The following is an 18,090-nucleotide window of genomic DNA, read 5'->3' on the forward strand; positions in this document are numbered from 1 at the left end:
ACTTGAATATCATTCAAATGTTCTGAGTTTAATTCTCAAAGTTATTTGTTTATGTTGAAAGCAATTAAAATGTTTAAAATACAGTCTGAAGAGTATAAACAAACATTCCAATATCATATTCAACATATGGACGTTTATCTGTTACAATTTCGATGCATGAAATATATAGAAAATCGCAGAACGGATGGCGCTTCCTGGCGTCTCAACGTGTCAACTTCGCGTCTGACCCCAAGACTCTCACGAGTGAGTTTCCCTTAAGCACGTTAAGGGTGTGATTTGAACACGTTTAATCTACATGTAGTACATCATTGATGTAGCTCTTCCTCTTATTGACGAGAAGTCATGGAAACTGACATGAGTATGCTGGCAACAATGTGGAAAGAGTAAAGCATGATAATTTACTACCATGTCGTGGTCGATCCCGGACTCGACGAATCGAAAGGCATGCGTTTGAACTCGAATTGTGTCCAGCTTGTCGATGTCGCAGTCAATATCAGTTTCCGAATCGTCCATATTAACCCTTTTAAAAGGACCAAAGAAACAACGTGTGGATAAAACGTTACATACATAGCAGAATAAGCAAAAAAAAAAAAAAAAAAAAAAAAAAAAAACATAATAGAAAGGCCAGGAGTGATAAAGACAACTCGTAGATAAGCAGTTTTGGTGATGGCTTGAATGGTTAGGGTAGATCGCGACCAGAGGGAAAAAATATTTATAATAATTATTATGGATAGTTAAATTGATGATAGCAACAAATATTTGATTTTGTCGGACAAAAAAAGCAAAGGTCAACGCACAGCTATAACGTAATAAGACTAACGAAATAAGAAGATTGACAGAAAAATAATGAAAATTCTGTACATGTACTATTGATAACCATCATTCACATTAGAATTGCCATAGTATGCATAATACATGCTACGAATAAAACACATACTATAACGATTTTTACTTTGAACGGCAAACGCATGCTGTTTAAGACACTGCAGAGACACATAGAGACGAGGGAAAAACACTCGCTGCTCACAGTAAAAAACAAACAAACAAACAAACAAAACACACACAAACACACACACACACGCACACACACACACACACACACACACACACACACACACAAAGCCACAAAAAACAACCGACCGTGAATCAATCATTTTATTTTAAAATCCGACTTGCGCATAAACTTGTAATTCTGAGCTATATCCGTTCCTATCGTCGTTCGCACACTTCGGTCATTCCTTTGTGAACCATAACGCAGTCAACTGCTGCATCATATTTTTTGCATCTATTTTGATCTCTTACCAGTCTTTGATGATGTCGTAATACACGGTGTCATAATAATTTGAGCTCGTAGTCGCCTTACATCCCTTGATCGACACGTCAAGTAAACCGCCCGCAGACGAGCGGATCGATGTAGTAAAATATAACATCTGGTTCAGTTCGACCAACATAGGAAATGACGTCACCGGATATTGATAGTCGGCATCGCTGTAAAGAACGAGATCGAAGATGTACGAACCACTCTCGCTGAGTTCTTCGTTAATCATGAAGTCGGTGAGCTGATACCAGCCCTCACTTACTCGGCCTGATCTGTTGTACGTGCATGTGATCGGGATGTCCACAAGTTCTAGTCGAGAGATAACGCTGTCAGTCGGTGCATTCTCTACCTTGTTGGTGTAGACCTCATTGAAATCGCTCTCCTAGAAAAATGGTCATAAAATCACATTGTACGTCTACTATCCGCGAACTGCATGATGGCAACAACTATTCATGATTTGAATATTTTTTTCGGATACGAATTTGAAATACATCTGTTGAGTCACATTTAACTCGCCGCAGCAACGAAATATACAGAGAAAAACTGTGACAAGGATTAATGCAGGAAGAAGACTGCTAGTTGTACTTGAAAAGAAAGAAAGAAAGAAAAGAAATTCACTGTTATAAATTTTGTCATATTGGGTTTTACGGTAATATCATGTCGACAAATGATATAAGTCAATCAATATGTTAGAAGCACGTTACTGCTATAAGCGAATTGTACATCTTTGAAGACATATTGTCCCACGCCAGCTGACTAACTTATCCTTGCTTTTCGTTACGTTGTTCCATAGTGACAAATTCACACAGGCAATGAGAAAAGAAAAGTAATAGAACGTTCTTGTTTTTGTCTTTTGTCTATTTTTTTTTTTTTTGGGGGGGGGGATGGGGGTGGGCAACTATTTTGACGTGTAAATAAGCATATACAAGTAAATTCCTATAAAGAATCTCCTGCTGTCAATATTACAAGCGACTGTCCTTGCTTTAGAGAAGCTCGTGACCTCCCTCCCCCAAACTGCCAAACATAGAAATAAAAGGAATCTAGAAAAAAATACAACATGATAGAAAAACTATTTATCAAAGAAGAAAGACGTCGAATGCATCGCTCTTGTCAATTATATGCTTTTATTTCGGAAGATCACTTTCAATCGTGAAACTATAACCTTTAATATAGTAAACGTATTTCTGACTATAATTGTAGAAACAATATGAATTGTGAAATGCATTTTTAATACTTCAAATTAAAAAAAAGGAAAACATATTCAAAATACTTTGTCAATTGTTTGTATTACGTTTTACCATTTTGTTGGATGTAAACACACTAAAAAAGAATTACAGAGTAAAATAAATTGAGACTTTCACGTACATTCTTGTACGTTCCACATCCGGTAAGAGGCGTGCTCAACCGTATGACGTCATCTCCCGCGCGATTCAAAGCTCTCACTCCGTAGCACTCCTCTGTTTCCTGGTCCTCGAATCGAAGGTCTCTTCCTTGCACACTCCTGCTGAACAGGTCTGTGGGAATCTCGACGGTAATGTTGTCTGCACCACAGTGAAGGAGGATCGTCTCCTCGGGTGTAAGGGTAGGTGGATCTGTGGCGCCAAGGCAAGATGAAAAGAAAAGTTGTACGATGGCTACCAAGAAAAAATCCAGTCAAGTTATAAGTTAGTCTGATAAGAAAGAGTACGAGTACGACAGTGGAAATAGGATGGAAATACGAAAGTAGTAAAATTGTGAAGTTTTCTTTTGCAGTATCCTTCTCTTACAATTGATATAAATATGCAAATGAGTCAACGATGATGCGAAGAAAGAAGCTACTACCAAACAAGCTAATAATCTATTCAACGTTAACAATCTGAGATCTTATGAGACCGTTGTAGGCTCCGTTGTAGGCTCTGTTGTAGGCCGCGTTGTAGGCCCTGTTTTAGGCTCATGTGTATGCCCTGTTTTAGGCTCTATTGTAGGCTCAGTTGTAGACTTCGTTGTGGGCTCCGCTGCAGGGAAACATAAAAAACTATTAGTCATGAAAACATTTGATACAGAATAATACTCATATGAATTACGATAGTTATAAGATGGAGAAGCCACAAACAGGAGGCACATAATACATCATTCGATTCTCTTTTCTTACATTTTTCGTTATAATTCGTTAAGGTTACCTAATCAAAGTTTATAAGGTTTGTTTGCGCATTTGGCCATCAATTTTTTATACAAAAGAGATAGATCAATTCAATGTGTTATACATTGTCACCAGCCACCAAAACGGTACAGTTTTAAAATATGCAACGGACTATGTACTCACGGGGCTCCGTAGTGTTCTTTGTTGGCGTGCATATGTCTTCAAGGGCCGGTGGAGGTGCAGGGGGTCGTGCTGTGCAGGTCAATTCGTGACATGACTCTGGAAAGCAGACATCAGCCCCTATATACATGCAACATTAGAGGCAGTTCATGGAAATCTGATTATGTATGTCACTTTGGTGTGGTAGAATTATAACGTAGGTCAACAAAATAAACAGTAATTTGTTGAACGACTCTGCATAAAACCTCATTTTGCATGTGAAAGTAAATCGACTTCAGTCGAAATCGATTTCGGTTTATCATGTAATTTCATTGAAGTAAAGAGCGAAAAGATGTCTCTGGTTTGGAAAACCTGTTTGACTTAATGAAATTATATTATTTATTAGCGATGGAAACATCTTCAATGTCATATACCGACACGTGAACATTATTTTCTGGGAGTCCATCATAATCATTATTATTGCCATTATTGTTTTCATTATTATTATTATTATTATTATTATTATTATTATTATTATTGACATTTTAAACAGAAACTGCAGGGATGCGTAGTGTTAAAAGGAGGGCGTGGGGAAAAGAACGTTCAATTCAATTCGTCTTTTATAGATTGTTTTTCATTTAATTTCATTTCATTTCATTTCATTTCATTTATTTTATCCTTTATTTTTAAAACAAAACATATCACAAAATGAATCAGAAGATATAACATAAGCATGTATTCGACTTTACATGATAGACAATAATTAACAAATAAAAAAAAAATACATGCATACCGGCATAATACAAAGTTATGTTTGGAGAAAAAAAAAATTGAGATGTCCGCTGAAAAGCATGCTTGTAAATTGTGAGCCACTCAAAGAATTCTTGTGAACATATTTGCTTACAAAGACAGGACAGAACAAGACAGGAGAAACACAACGACATTACATGACTTGACAGAAGGGTATACCATTTAAAGTAATAAAGTACAACAGGATAATGGAAAGAAAGGAAAGAAAGAAGGAAAGGCAAAGAAAGTGACTCAATAAAGTAGCTCAAATACTCTTAAAGTGACTTTATAAAGTGTGCATAGTTAGTTATCGTATTGTACTGTACATCAAATTAAAACAGAAAAGCAATATCCGTTTTAGTTACCTTTGTCATGGGCATCCACCATGACGGATCCTAGTACTGGACCTACATGGTTAAGAAAAGACAAACACAATGTGTTCCTAAAAAAAGGTAACACGAGTTCAAAGGTCAGCCATATAAAGAATACTTTTCTTATTCTTGTGATTTGTTTATTAAAGTACAAAGTAACTCGTCAGCTTTCATTTGACACCTTATTTGCGTCAACATTGTTACGGGTCACTGAGGTAGGGTCCATCGATGGAGAAAGGTACAAAACCTACTTTTTCCAAGTTTTTGGTTTGTCGGGTACAAAACTTTTTTTGGCATTATTTTTTTTCATAGCAAGTTTCAATGAAATGCTTTCCTTCTGCTTTCCGCTCTGCTAGCTATTAGTGAGTGAATGTAATTTGACATAACCAGTGCCTAACTGCTATCTCCAGTAACCGCATCCTTCCATCCACTCTTCTCAATGAACGAAAATAAGAGATGACTGAAATTGATTGCTACATTTTCAGGGTAATTGCCCTGCTTCAATGTTCATTTACATGCATAATCTTCCACTCTTCTGAATGATTGAAATTGCTTGTCATGTAACGGGGAAATTGCCCTGTTGCAATGTCAGGTATGCATAACCCCGCATTCTTCGGAAAGACTGACATTGCTTGATTGTCAAGAAACGGGGGATGCCCTGATATCACACATTTTTAAGATTTCAAACAGAAAAGAAACTACGATTTGATTATTTCTTAAAGCGTTATTCCGGGTTCTGATTTTTTAAAACTTGGAAAAAAATGGATATTGTACCTATTACCTTCAGAAGCATCTAATTCAGTGACCGATGGTAGTAGGATTACACGCTTGGTGTCAAATGAAAGCCAGAGAGTTGCTCTCTTATCTCAACTAACCATAATGATTTCAGACTTTTCATTTTCCAAGTGCCTGACCCTTGAACTTGTGTTACCTTTTTTAGGAACACACTGTATTTCATTTCATCGGGCAATCTTTGACGGAAAAAAAAATCGACCGAAAATTTCGCGAAGGAACACAAAGGAAGTGTATGTCTTATCCATTATCAGCGATCTTCTTCTTCTAGCATATGGCACAATGTGCCTGGTTGAAACCGTTTTGCTGAATGTTGCTATAGTCACCTGAGGGGTCACACAAGGGGTCGGCACCATTCGCCAGTTATCTTGTGTGGGTGGGTAGGGGGACCACTTCACCAATATAACAATTGGTAATCATATTATGGCTTTAGAATGACCAGAAAAAGGCCATCCTTTTCTCGAAATTTTGAAGTTTGTTGGCAAAAATCTTTTGTCAAACGCTGGAATTTATGAATGGTGGCATTGATATGCGTCATCTCAACCATTTCAAGAAAACTCCTTTCAGTGTGCATCACGTGATATTTTACCCAGAACATAGAAACTCGTCCTTAACGAGCGATAGAATCCCGGAACAAATATACCATTACCGATATTTACAATAGTGAACATTTCAAACAAACACTTAAAGCTAACGGCAATAAAATGACCTAAAAAAAATCATTTGTTGAAATAACCTGTTTACCTGATTACATGTACAATAAATGTAATCCAAGGGACAGGTAATGGGGAGGGGGGGGGGAGGTAAGTCTTTGGCACAATAGCCAATGAATATTTAAACAAAAGGTACAAACGATGGTTGCGTGTTTCCACCCCCACAAACGACCTTTGAAGTTTGCAGATGTTGCAAGTGGCTTTTAGTCCATGGGCCAGGCCAGATATTGGTACCATCTGAGGTGGCAAAACCTTTTTGGTGTCATTTTGTTTGTCGGGCATAGATATGCTTATCAAGCTATGATAGCATTTCCAAATGAGTAGCTTAGTCATAGTAAATGAATTTTTAACCAATTTGGTCTCGTTGTTATATCCCTATACTTCTGAATCGAAACTAACCGCCATACAAAGAAGAGCACTGTCTTCTGTATGTTCCATAGAGCTGTAAAATGCAGCTCTATGGTATGTTCACAGGTGTTCTGTTGTAAACGCGGTGCGCTTAGTCTTTATTCAAGGCAGCGAAGGGAATATCCAAAGGTTATGATGTCCACAGCGCTTAGTCTTTATTCTAGACGGCGAAGGGAATATCCAAAGCGTATGATACAGTGTATATCCTTTTATCTAAAAACAACAACAACAACAAAAGCAATTCCTAGTGAATTTTACCGTATTTTTCAATCATTTATCATTTTCCGGTGAAAACGCTACGGTGAAAACGCTGATACCACGCCAATGTCGCTTTATTTCCCTCCAACAATATAAGATAATGCAAAAACAATGTAACGGTACACTACGATACATTATAATGAATGATATTGTAAATGAACAGAGTGATTTTTGTTTAAAACTGATGTATTTGTTGATAGGGTAGTATAAAAACAGTATGGATAATCCCTTTTATGAGGAACTTTAGATATGATAACGGTACATTGGTCTAGATAAAGAACTAAGCGCACCGCGTGACAGCTGTGGACATCATAACCCTTTGGATATTCCCTTCGCTGCCTTGAATAAAGACTAAGCGCACCGCGTTTACAACAGAACACCTGTGGACATACAGAAGGCAGTGCTCTTCTTTGTATAGCGGTTTAGTTTCGATTCAGAAATATAGGGATATAAATACGAGACCAAATTGGTTAAAAATTCATTTATTATGACTAAGCTACTCATTTGGAAATGCTATCATAGCTTGATAAGCATATCTATGCCCGACAAACAAACTGACACCAAAAAGGTTGTGCCACCTCAGATGGTACCAACAACCCATTTTTCGGGTCTTGGCCCATGGACTATTTATGATTCTTGCTGTTGCGCCAAAATGAAACCATGAGCAAGGCGTATTACTGCATTTTGAATAGCTGTTCTCTTCTAAGAACAAATCATTTTAGCACGTAGGACAATAGTTGAGTAAAATGTGTAATACCATTGTTAATTCTCGAAAGATATACGCGACTTGTATATACGCATATTTTGTAAATCTGATTGTTTTCCTTTTTCCGTTTTTAGTTACAGACAGACATTAATTTTCGCTTGCGCACTCTCACAATAGTTATGTCATGTTGAGATAAGAGCGCAAAACCAAAATTGTCACACTCGAGGGAACATTTTGAATGACATCTTGTGTTTAGTAGTAATTATTATTTTCGCGCTATTTAAACTAGGACTAGAATTAGTGCACTACCTTACCTGATGGTAGGGCCACTAGAAAGGCAACGATGAAGCAAACACCCGAAACCATTTTCTCTCGCGGAAGTGTCCCATTCACTTGAAATCTACATTATAATTTTCACCAACAGACTTCGTGCAACGCGTGCATGCTATCTGCTTTAATACGTGTAACATCAGCACGCATGTATGGTTACAGATGTTTAACGACTTCAAAATTCCCTCGACTGGGTCTTATCTGCCTATAACAAACTTAGACTTCGACATGAATGACTGTACTTTACAGCGCATTGTGTTTGAATAGTGATAAAGAAAATTACATAGTAGGATTACAAAATACCACTATACAGTCGTGAAAAACCCCTGATGATAGGTAATCAAATTGAAATGATAACATTGCATATCGCAACGTTGATACTAACGTCAATATTATAGAACACGTGACTTATTTCTTTAAGTGCGGCAATCAATCCTGAGATAATTCCGTGACTTTAGGAATCAACGATATATTGATTTGAAAACAGGATGTAAGTGTGTATAAGTTTGCTTACCATGTCTTCTGAAAGATAATGCCAATATTGCTTAAATTTGGTATGATTTTCCTTATTGAACAAACACACGAATGTGAATTTGGGACATTTCCACATAAACCACACTGTGTGATCGTGTGCTTGTTTCATAATCATAATGATAAAGGTTACACTTTTTCTCACACATACACACGCACTTGCCCAGTCATGTAAAAGGAAATAACAACACGCAGATACATACATACACCAAAAGCGCGACGTCGTACAAGGAAGACAGCACAATGGCATAACAAAACAATGAGGTGCAAAAAAAGAGAGAACATAATTATACTCTTATAACATCCGAGTCAGAACTGACCCGGAACAGGGTCCGTTGGGGTCATACACCGTTCCGGGTTAAAAATGACTTAGAATTTGGTTATGAAGACCCCGAATGGGGTCACCCTGACCCAATTCATGACTCTGAATGGGTCATATGTGACCCCATTCCTTGTCATTTCTGACCCGGAACGGTGTATGACCTCAACGGACCCAGTTCCGGGTCAGTTCTGACTCGGATGTTTTAAGAGTGAGAGGAGAAGGGGAAGAGAAGAATATAGAGAGATCAGGGAGTAATAGAACACAGCACTCCATCGTCAGGAAAGGTGGAAGCACGAATGTTACACTACTTTGTGTTACACAAGAAAACCCCAGTGCTGTTCCTGAAAGCAAATATTGTGTTACTTCATATCTAAATGCGATATTAAGTTTAAAAGATTCTTTGAAACTGTTCTCTAGATTACTCGAAAGTTTGGCTCTAATATGAGCAAACGTATTTTGGATGGACTGTTCCCAATAAGAGAAGATGAAATTCATTGGATCGTCGCGCTGGATAATTATGCATGTGATTATTTCGATAAAATAAAACGTGAAATAATTGGGGAGGTGCTTAATGTCATGATTGAGCATACAGTGCCCTAGAAGATACGCCTATGCTTTCACGCCATTAATTTTTAAAATTTTGTAATCGAAAAAAACAACAACAAAGTACACTTGTATTAGTATGTGTTCGGGAGGGAGGTCTTCTTTTGTGTCTTCTTTTGCAATAAAGGAAGTTTGTCTAGTAATATCTATAAGAGGTATTGTTCCAAGTTAAGATTCCTTAATTCATATACTTGATATCAAACTTAAAACTTAGTGCACATAAAGGAAGACAGTAATTCAACTTATTCAAAACGCCTAGATTACAAGAAATTATCATACAAATGCTGTTAATGTGACACTTCCAAAAAAGCTTATAATCAACACAACTCCTAAATTTTTGTTAGAAAATATTCTTTTAAAGGAGTACTGTCAAATGCGTGTTGCCTAGAGAGCTATCTAAGGAGTCACAAGAAAACATACATTTTGTTTAATATGTACTATTTTAATAGTGATGATTTAATTGCGTAAATCCACCGTGTGCCATTTTTTTTAATAGTTATCACGTACTAAGAATTAAAAAAAAAGGATTAGGGTCATCTGCAAATGACATAAATGAGTTTGTCACATGTCCTATGAAAATTATCAATGTAAGTTATGAATAGCATTGGGCCTATGTAGCAAGTTTCCTATATTGTTCTCATTTGTAAGACAAAACTATTGACAAGTACATATTGCCAGAAGTCATACAAAATAGAATCTGAATCAACTCTCCTCATTAACAGGTCCCATCTAGAGAGGGCAGGACATGGAATAATACAAAACTGTAAAACATGGTTGAGTAGGCTTACTGATCGTCTTCAAGCTAGTGAGCTGAGAATTTTATTGTGCTTTCCTTATCGTTGCATCCACATCTGTGACTGTGTGAAGGATCTTCTCCACCTCGCATCATTGGACAAGATGTTTAACAGCTATGAAATAAATTCTGAAAGTGGTGTATAAGATGTCAAATTGGCAATTCAAGAGTGACGTGCATATTTCTATCATCATTATCATACTCTTTATTCACTTTCATAAAACTGTAATTATCACCGTCATTTACATGAATACTGTTGGCACATCATCATGGTGTTGATTTTGAATAATCATTACACTAAAATGTATTGACATATTAAATGTCAATAACTAGAAATTTAACCATGGAACTGAAGACTTACATATTAATCTCTATTCACCGAACCAGTTGTGAGCTGAAGCATGCAATAAGAAAAAAAATAATAATTTAGAGATGTTTAAGTGTATTACCTTCAAGAGGTACATTTCCAGAAATTCTCAAACTTGTGAAGGCCATTCCCATTCACCCCCTCCCCAAAAAAGAAAAAATCCAAATCAGTTAGCAACTAGGAGGCCAATAACATTACTTCCAAGTGAATCTACAATTCTTGCCAAACTTTGATACAAAATGCAATAGAAAATTTTCACAAGAAAAGACACATTGAAAATATAGCTTCTAACTAACCCATTTTGGAGTAGAAGTGGACATTTTAGTGAATTTATAAGTGACAATGTGTGCCAAAATAATCAAGGCTTTTTGCTGAAAAGGAACACGTTGTATTGTCATATGTACATATGAACATATCGAAAACAGTCAATACTATCTATACTTTATAGGAAATATTAACCCATATAGTGAATTTGTTTTTCAAAGAGCGAGGTCAGCTCTGTTCTGGTTAACAAAATTTAATTTGATTATTTGTTAACCTGTCAAAAAGACGTGACTTTTCTGTCTCATGAGTGTCATAAACTCGACATAAATGTGTGTTACTTCGAAATACACAACGTGCTATATTGGGCCTTTGCTATACAATATTTACGCAAGGAGTTATAATGTCATAAAGTTTTCTATCCAAGTATATACTTTACACCGGCTATACATCCATCATTGTCATGAATCCTCGTTTGAAGTGCAAACTATCTGAATATACCTGATGGCTTACCTTTGATTTATTTTAAAAAAATGTAAATTTGATAAATTCCGTTCATCTTAATAAAGCTTACTCAGATGAACCAAATCTTAATATATACACATTATTCAATGAATTCTAATAAATTATTACCTGGTAGCTGTAAGAATCGATTCTCATTTAACATGGAACAAACACAAAGCCTGTTATCAAGGCCGTTATTAAGAAATATCAATAATTATCCTTTTCCAATTGAAAGATCTGGTTTCAGAAAGATTCTGTAATCATAATGAATATTGTCTGGGCAAGCTGTGGTACAATGTACTTCAAAACCGAACCCATCGCGCTTTATCAAAACAACAACAATAACAAAAACATATCATTTGCATCATTTCTGATCCTACATATTTGCCACGTTTATCGCAAATAGTGCCTCTTTTCCGTGACTTAAAAATCCGTAAAACTTCCAAACGTCCATAATTCAAAAGCAGACATACTGACTTACAAGTATACAGCAAATCAACTGTACCCCATTTTTCCAACATATTTTTAGTTAAGAACGAATATCCACAAAAACCCTCCTCGACAATTAACTTCTTGACTCCATAAATAATAACGAAAAAGTATTCTACCCCACAATTCAAATAGACAGTAGGCCTATACAGACCCGATGTCTGGAGAAGCTCAACTAAAACATAATGCCTATAGTTTACATATAAACGCAAATCTTGATAAAAACTAGCTATCGAAGTAATCTTGTACCCATCCCATACTAGAATGCACTAGAATTATTCTCTTTTCAAGTTTTGGGCATTTCTCATGAACCGAACGCCAAAACATGCACATTTGGAAATCACGCAGCCTTGCGCTATCACATTATTTGCTTGCATATTATACACGTACAAGAGATTATGATCCCGCAAGTTGCCGCATTTCCCATATCAATAAACAGTTTAAACGTTTAATAACGATACATTGATTAATGTACTGTAAATGTATGGGACTCCATGCTAGTTAAGGTTTGCCAATTATGATAACCTTGTATATCCTTCCTTGTTTATGCATGGATATATATGTCGATGTTTTCCCACATAACAAACATTTAGGGATAGTTGTCTTTACAGAACTGGCATTTTTTTTATTGATTTGCATCGTATGAACTTCCTCGCTTGCTTCCTCGGGCTATCTTTTATTTTTCATAATTTGAATGGATTTAGGACGATACTTGAAAAGGGATGTGCGACAAGAAACCAAACCAAAACAAAGCCAAACTCACAATGCATGGTTTCCAGAAAAAGCTCAAAATGGTAAAATATTCATGACAAATATTAGATAATTCATGTGAGCTATAATAATCCAAGGTGTATTTGCTTTAAGCTATATCAAACGTAATCCCAGATTTCTAGGCACGTCAGCCAGGTTGAACTACCTTCCACGCATGCGCGAATATTAGATTGCTCTGATAGGTTCTTGTCTTTGAGCAAAGTTTGTGGCAAGTATCACTCTTGTCCTGATAAATTGTTCAATATATCAAGAGTTCCATGTAAACGAGCAGGAGGCACGTGCGTTTGCGAATGATAGTGATGCCCGGTGATCTCGAGATTACCCTCACAAGATGCTGACTCACGGTTGGACGGATCCTCGAAACGAATGGGTGTAGGTCAGCATAAAATATACCATAAGAAATATAACATAAAATATAAAAAATATCACACGCTAATCTACGAAAAATGATATTCAAAATCACGAACCGAATTTCGACCGTTAACACTGAGCACACAGACACTAAATCTACACTAAGAGCTTGATATAGGGAAAAAAGTCACGTATTGCGTATGCCTTAAAACAAAACAAAATTGAGCCCAAAATACTAACATTTAATGATACAATAAATCCATATAAAAGTAGATGCAACGAATATATAGGTCATTATTCACTTTGAGCAGCCAAGACAAAGGAGCACGTCAATCAGATTGAACGCCTGCGCAGACATTCTACGCTCTGATGGGTTCTTGGCTGCGCAAAGTGGACAAGTGACTTTCCCAACCAAGCAACCAAACAAGAAAACAAACAAAAAATTCTTTAAATTGCGCGTTACTTCTCCACTTGCAGCAGAACCTCTCCATGTTGGAAACCCACCTTGGATTTTTATTTGCCTTTCTCTCAGTTTTTTCGTTCATACAAAGAAAAGAAGAAATTAACTCGAGATGGCGCGGCCTGTTTGGTGTGGGAAATATTGGAAAGTGGTCCTCATTCTTTCTGGTAATTGTAATAGTTTACTATTTGTTTTTTTGTTTTTATAATTTGTTGGTTTGTCTGGTATATGCTTTGTGTGACACATGCCTGCAAAATCCGTTTGTTGAAGTGGGTGTATAGAGAGCTACCTTGTCTCCTGTCATTAGTTTAGAGATTTTTCTCTATCTGTTGGTCTCCCTGACGATGCTCTCAGATACACTTAAATGAATATGATGAAGAGTTGGACTTGCAGAGAGTGCTTTGAAGAAACACATTAATGCGTTCTTTTTTTTTTCTGTAAGGCTTGATATTAACAGAAATCCGATGATCAGAGGCTACCAGAAATGTATGTCAAGCCACAATTTATAATTTTTCCACAAAAGATAACTATAATTTTGAGGGACAGACCAAGTCACATAAAAAAAAAAATGCGAGTGATCATATATATATATATATATTTTTTTTTCATAGATACCTCCCGGCTCAATGTTTCACTACTATAACTGTCTGACTGCACGCATTTCAGCTGTATAGCTGTTGTGCTGCTGCTGCTGCTGCTGCTGCTGCTGCCAGATTTGCATGATAATCTTTACAGCCGAACTTTGTTTATTTCGTCTCATTATTTCCTCTGATTTATATACAATAAAGTGGATAGTAGATCCCAACATATTGTTTAACATCGTCATTTGGTAGTACACGGTGTTCTGGAGAATCATTTTTATTGTTTTTTTAAAATAATTATTAGACATTTAAAAATAAAATTACAAACGGAAAGTCATTTTGCATGATATAAAAAAGGTGGTGTTTCTGTAATATAGGTCCACAGATAATTAGGTTTATGTTTCAATTCTATGATAGCCTAAAATGAATGTTGATAGCTACACAATGTGGCATTGAAGCCCTTCAACATACCTGCCAATTTTTTATTAATTGTCGATTATCATTTACCTGTCTTCTTAATAAGTGTAAACAAAATCATCTTGGTGAATTTATATATTCAATTCAGTTGTTTCATCTTTCATACTTTTCTTCATTTTTATTGGGCCACTACATTCCTTTTTTTTTGGTCCACCAAAAATTCAGATTCAAGGAATTTAGTGGCCAGAACGGGCCTCCAGAGAAATGCATGTTATTATGTATATAATATTTATATATATCATTCATATGGTCGTAATGGTTGAATTTGATTTTCGAGATGGCTTTTTAGTGAAGATGTAAGGCAATTGTCAGATCCCGCTCCTGTTAATTAACATATTGAAATTGATATAAATTGTAGAGATCACGTTTACCATAATAATATATTAAATGAGCAAAACTATTTGTTTGTTTCCTGTCTGGTGATAAAGTAGCTGCACTTATTTTAGCCATCCATGAATGAAACTCTTAAAGAAATTGTTAAAGTGGGAAACGAGAATTATTCAATTGTTGCATGATCCTATCTCCCACGTCTCATGCATGTCATAAGATTCGTTTCTGTTTTATCCTCGTTTGATACTACCTTGCGTGAGTGAATCTTAGGTTCAGTTTCAACCTTTGCTGCAATGCAGAAAATATCAGTAATATCTAATATTAATCATTGATTCTTCAGTCTCGACGATTGCGACTCTATTTCCACTAACCACCGCTGCAACAAATGACCCTCCTCCTGCAACAGATCCAATAACACGTGAGTCTTCAAATCGTTGCGTTTCTCTTCATAAAGTAGTTCTCCCCCCCCCCCCCCCATTATAATTCTTACGCTGTGTAGGAGTATGATTTTGAAGGAGTGATATGCTCGCACTGCTCTATTGCTTCGGGAATCGAATCGAACCGGGCAAATCATAAATACATGGAACTCGACGCTGACGTACCTACGTGGTTGAACCTCTCAGTCGTGATAGGTCCAGTGTATGATAAAAAGTACCTGAACGGTAACATAAGTATAACCAATACTATTTTAATAGCCTACCAAAATGTTCGTCAGATAAGCCCGTGATAGGTCAGGTTTTCTACGGGATGGAAAATCGTTATTGATTATATTCATTCTCTCTTAAGGAAAGTACATTTTGAACGTTTTGAAAATTTTGAACTACATACTTCACATGATTTTTTTTTTGCTTCAAAGTTAGATTTTTAGTTTTAAATTCAGAAGTTTCAGCGATCACGTATTTTTGTGAAAAGAGTTTATCAGTTTTCCCATAGTTCACTCCTCAGTGCTAAATACATTGTACTGTATTTTATATTCTTAGTGGAACACGACACTTTGTTAACTCATTCATTCATTTCACTTACTTACTTGATTTTTCTTTTTTTTTTTCCCGGAAGGTAGGGAAACATTGTAAGCATACTGATGTAAACTCGGGGTAGTTGAGTTTGTGTCAATGTAAATGTAATAGTCGACAAATTATACCAAGATAAATGTGACCCTGCACCACATAACACACACAAAGTCGCCAGACATGGATTTTTTTTTTTAATTAAGGGCAGATTCTGAAAGAGAAGACTCTAAGATTTAAAATCATATTGTATAGCTCAATCGAAATTGACCCTCCTAACCTATCTAAATAATATTAGAAAGAAAGCACACACTCTGGAAAAGTGTGTACCGAGAAAAGAGGCTCTGACGCACAGGGTCTAACTGTTTATTCAAGCGTTTAATCTTTACCAAGCAGGGGGTAAAACACTGGAACAATAATAACGAAGGGATTATCAAATTAAGTTGAAATTAAGCATGCTCTATCAACAAATTCTGTTCATGAATAATACCAACTTTTAAAGCAGTAGCTTTATCCCTTCAAATGTTATTAGACTTGAAAGTGAAGAGTGTGCAATTGGTTATCAAGAAATGAAAAGGGACCTCTAAGAGATACCTGATCTACCTACTCTACAAAAAAAAAGGGTCGTCGAAAAATTGCTGAAAATGCACTTTCACATTCATTTTATGATCCCAAACTTAAGAATAATATGGAAGGAAGGTAGTTCCTTCAGAAAATATGAAAAAAACTTATTAGTAATATAAACTTGACCCGTTTTACTTTTTTTTAAAAAATCAAGGGGTGCGACTTTTTGTTCGTTTTGTGATGCACGGTCACAAATGTAGAACAAGGTTTAACAATGTCCTGCAAATGATACTGATATACATTTTCATAGTTTTGTTTGTAAATATCTGTACTTTTCCAGCTCTTTCTAAACAAGTCAGCAATAAGCAGATGTTCATTGTGCTTCAGTGAAGTTGTTCTTGCACAAACGAAGTGAATGTGGCGTAATCTGAGAAAGACTAAAATATAAGGGGCAAAAAGTACATGTCATTTGTCTGATTTCACTCTTCTTGTTCTCCCACCTGCAATTCCTTCCATCTCTCCCAACACATCCAGCCTCCGAGTCAGAAGATGCCTGGCTGCTTTGTGCACCAGATCACATGAGGTTTGAGATTCCTTTCAGCCATTTCAACTATGAAGACAGTTACAAAGACCTCACTTTCGAAGGCTTAAACGGAACAGAATGTGACAGCACAAATGGGACATCTCAGAGGAATGAAACCATCGAAATACGTGTTAGAGTCATAATAATTGTGATTCGGTATAGATTCAGGGACTGCGATGTTTACATTTTGGTAAGTTTCATAAAATCAAAATTCTTTGTTTTTTTCTCTTATTGAGATGATCCTTTGCTATTGTAAATTTAATCATCTAATCCGTAAAGGTAAAACAGGGGTCAGAGGGAGATCACTGTTTTTTTGTTGCACAAACGTTTTTTAGCTTAAAGTGAAAATTGTTTTATGCACGGAGAACCTCTTTATCTATTCGAATAATCCGTACCTTGCATGATATATGCTAATACACATCTGGGAGTAAAAAAAAAGAATCGTATTTTGAATTCAAGAAAACTATTCCACAAGGACATCAGCAAGAGTCTACATGTCCTATGGTTCAACCGCCACCACCACCACAGCAACAACAACAACAACAACTCAACTTGATTTCATTTAAATTGTTTAAAAAAACAAGCAAAAAACAAACAAACAAACAAACAAAATCAAACAAAAAATGAATAACATATTATTTTGTCAAAATAATAAACTTCATATTTCTTTTTCGAACTGTGGTCTTCTTGGGTTTTGTACCAGTCAAGACATTTTTCCGGATTGACAATATCTTTTACATAGCTTTGCTTATGGCAAATGTCTACCAATGCTGAAATGTTTACATTATAAAGAACATTTAGTTTTTCCATCTTTGGCAAGCATTCTAGTCGTTACATTAATACAAAAAGAAAGACTAGACCTGGGCGATGTTCCATCTTTTGAACCTCGCCTATGACTATACGCTGACGCCCCCAAATGGGTTGTAATCCTTCAGTTAATTCCTTGAGGTGCATAAACTGTACAACTTCAAAGTTTAGAGAAGAAAATAGTCATACGCCATCAGCATTATCAGTTTGTTTTGAAGCTGACTTTTGGCATGGTGGAAAGTCCCACATGAGTAAAGCTACTGTCACAAAGGTTCGTAAGAATTCTGGAGTCCTTAGAGATTCGTAGATGGGGTACAGATTCTTAT

This window comes from Diadema antillarum, unplaced genomic scaffold, assembly GCF_040938485.1.
Source record: "Diadema antillarum isolate AM-2024a unplaced genomic scaffold, OU_Dant_1.0 seq00000413_RagTag, whole genome shotgun sequence".
NCBI lineage: Eukaryota > Metazoa > Echinodermata > Echinoidea > Diadematoida > Diadematidae > Diadema > Diadema antillarum.